This window comes from Parus major, chromosome 18, assembly GCF_001522545.3.
Source record: "Parus major isolate Abel chromosome 18, Parus_major1.1, whole genome shotgun sequence".
NCBI lineage: Eukaryota > Metazoa > Chordata > Aves > Passeriformes > Paridae > Parus > Parus major.
Window position 1 is genome coordinate 10308455 of NC_031786.1, and position 3150 is coordinate 10311604.

The 3150-nt window shown below is 51.9% G+C and overlaps 1 protein-coding gene across 1 annotated transcript in view; it reads right to left on the reverse strand.

Moving 5' to 3' along the window:
* SHISA6 (shisa family member 6) overlaps nucleotides 1–3150 on the reverse strand; it is a gene marked incomplete at its 5' end in the record, with an annotated part of 179017 nt that overhangs the window by 136710 nt on the left and 39157 nt on the right. The gene's annotated exons all lie outside the window — the stretch shown is intronic.

Genomic DNA, 3150 nt, shown 5'->3' on the forward strand with positions numbered 1-3150 from the left:
AATATATATTTATATATGTGCTATTCAGCCCTGCTGTCACCCTCATCCACACTGCACAATTCCTGGCACCCTGAGGGTGGCACAGCAAATGATACCTGTGGCAACATCGAAGCCTGAATTCTTTGTTGGCAAAGATTTATGAAGAAGAACAACTGCACATTTTGGAAATTACCCAGGAATGAACAGAATCTACGAGGGGAAGCACCAAAGTGCCAAATCAAACAGCCCAATCTTTAGGAAATTGGCTCATCCCTGGCTCAGATCCACGTTTGCTCTCCCGTGGTCTCACTCACACCTCCAAAGAGGTGAAGAGAAGCAGAGGAGATCCAGCCAGGATCCCAGCAGGGATTTTGTCCCCATGTGCTGGTGCCACCCCTGTCCAGGCTGCTCCCAGTCCCCAGGAACAGCAGGACAGCAAACTTGGATTTTAGCTTTGGTTTGCTCTGCTCCATGCACGACATCCCTGCTCCTCAAAAAACTTCCTCAGAGCTTTCTCAGTCCCTGACGACAGAGTAGGTTCAAGAGACACCCAGATTTTTAATATTTTAATACATTAATAAAGGAATAAAAAAGCATCTGGCTCCTTGTTACCATGCAAAGCTCTGAAATGAGGACACAGATAATTTTTCAGATACTCTTTATCATCTCCTCCCTTTTTCATGTTCTTAGTTTTGCTGTTCCTATTATTTCAGGAAGAGGCAGAGATAAGATAGGTGCAGGGGGAGGGAAGCCTCGGGGGTTGGGAATGCAGCTCAGTCCCAGGGAAATTCCACTTTTCCCCGATTTCCTGCAGAGGCAGAAGGCGCTGGGCTGGAGCAGAGCTGGGTCAGGCAGCTGTGGGCAGGACCAGGAGGACATCAGGGTCCAGGTGGGAACAGCCTGTCCTGCCCAGCCCCCCTGGGCTCCACAGCCCTGCTGTGTTTTGCAGGGACACCAAAAGCTGTTTGTTCCCACCAGGTTCAGGCTCTGGGAATGCAGAGAGGCTTTGGGAGCTCCCCTCACCCCCTCACAGCCAGGCACTGTCCCCAGCCCCAGCAGATATGGGTTTATCACAGCACCCACCTGTGATAAAGGACCCCAAATGTCACAGAATCCCAGACTGGTTTGGGCTGGAAGGGACATTAAAACTCATCCCATCCCACCCCAGCCATGGCAGGGACACCTTCCCCTGGCCCAGGAGCTCCCAGCCCCATCCAGCCTGGCCTTGGGCACTGCCAGGGATCCAGGGGCAGCCCCAGCAGCTCTGGGCACCCTGTGCCAGCCCTCCTCACCCTCCCAGTGAATGATTCCTGTCCTAAATCCCATCCAGCCCTGCCCTCTGCCACTGGGAGCCATTCCCTGTGTCCTGTCCCCCCAGCCCTTGTAAAAAGCCTCTCCATGTTTCCTGGGGCTCCTTCAGGCCACACTGAGCTCATCCCAAAGCTTCTCCTGTCCAGGTGAACATTCCCAGCCTTCCCTCCCAGCAGAGCTGCTCCATCCCTCGGATCATTTGGTGCCTCCAGGTCCTCTCTGTGCTCTCCCCTGACCCCTCTGTTCTCCCCCAGTGGGTCAGGGCAGGCTCCAGCCCCATCCCCAGCAGGGGCCAGGCCAGGAGAGGCTGGCACAGGCTCTGCCACCCCAGGGATGGTGCTGGAGAGCCTGAGGAGCTCCCAGGAGGTGCTCAGGACACTTCTGACAAACCTTCATTCCCATCTAATAGAGGAGCCATCCCACTCCCTTCCCACACGGGCTTGTTCTGCTCAAGGTCAGCCCAGCACTCCCTGGAGACCTCACCAAACACACCCAAAGGGTTTCCACAGCTTTGGGAGTGCCTGCAGCTCCCAATTCTCTCCTCACAGCTGTGGCAATGTGAGGTGGTGACAAAAAACCAGAAATCCACCAGAAATTCCCTGAGAATTTCCCCCAGAAAAAAGACAGAAGGATTTTCTACTTCCATGGCAAACATTGTGGGTTCTCTCCCTTTTCTTCCTGCCTCCCTCCTGCAAGCTCTGCCTCCTGGATTCCCTGGAAAGGAGGCAGAGCTCTGGGTGCCTGGAATTCTTTGTGCTCCATGAGATGTTCATGCTGGTCCTGAGGAGCTCTGGGGCTGCAATGCCCAACTGGATTTCCTTTATCACTATTCTAAAATACGCTGCATCTTTGCTTTCCAATGAGCCAAGTTCTGCTCCTGTCCCAGGAATTTCTGTGCTCTCAGAGCCAGCCACTGTGGCTCTGAGCAGTGCCAGAAATCCCCTGTTTGAAACCAGGATAAAAGAACCACACAAATATTGCTGCTACCTCCAGCTGAAATCAGCTGCCTTTTACAGGTCCCTTTGGAGAATCTGCTTAAGACAGATCAAGAAGGGGAAGTTTATAAAAAAGCAAACATTTGCTGGCAGATTGAGGATTGTTCATCAGCCATTTGCTCTCTGAACCTTGCTCTGCCCCTGCTTATGGAACATTGTAGTTCAATTAAAACATCCCTGTGATAACGAGCCATTAGCATTTGAACAGGAGCTACATTTTCCCAGGAGAAACTCAAATTTGCAGACTTCAAGCAGCATGACTTTTCCTTTTCCATGGATGTATTATAGGATGCTAAGTTTGCTTTATGGTTTATTTTTCTGTTGTTTTATTTTTTCCTGCTCACTTGTGATCATTTCTTTTGGCCTTGTAAAATTCTGGGAGAATTCTGGGAATGGCTTTTCCTTTTAGAAGGGCCTGGGGGCTGCTGGGGGCCAGATCCAGGTGTTGTTATTCAATTTATTTGCCACAATCCCAGCTTGTGCAGGGTGTTTCCCACTGGATGTGCAGGGTCCCTTGGAGCAGCCCCAAATGCAGGTGCCCAGCAGAGCAGTGGGAGCCAGACCAGGAAATTCCCCATTTCCATCTCCTTTCTGCCTCCAGCTGTGCTCTCCCCGAGGTGCTGGGAGTCCTTCCAGAGCTGCCAGAGGGGGCTCAGCCCTGAGCTGCTGGAGCTGCCTGGGCCATGGGCTGGGAAGCAGCTCCTGGAACTCATCCCAGATGTTCCCAGTGACCAGGCTGAACCTCGGTGTTGCCCTCTGCCCTATGGTGATAGAGCTAAAAAATGCCAAAGTCCTTGAAAAGCTGGTGTAGATGGAATGTATTCCATTTTATTTCAGATGTCAGGGATTTTTCATAGAATCACTG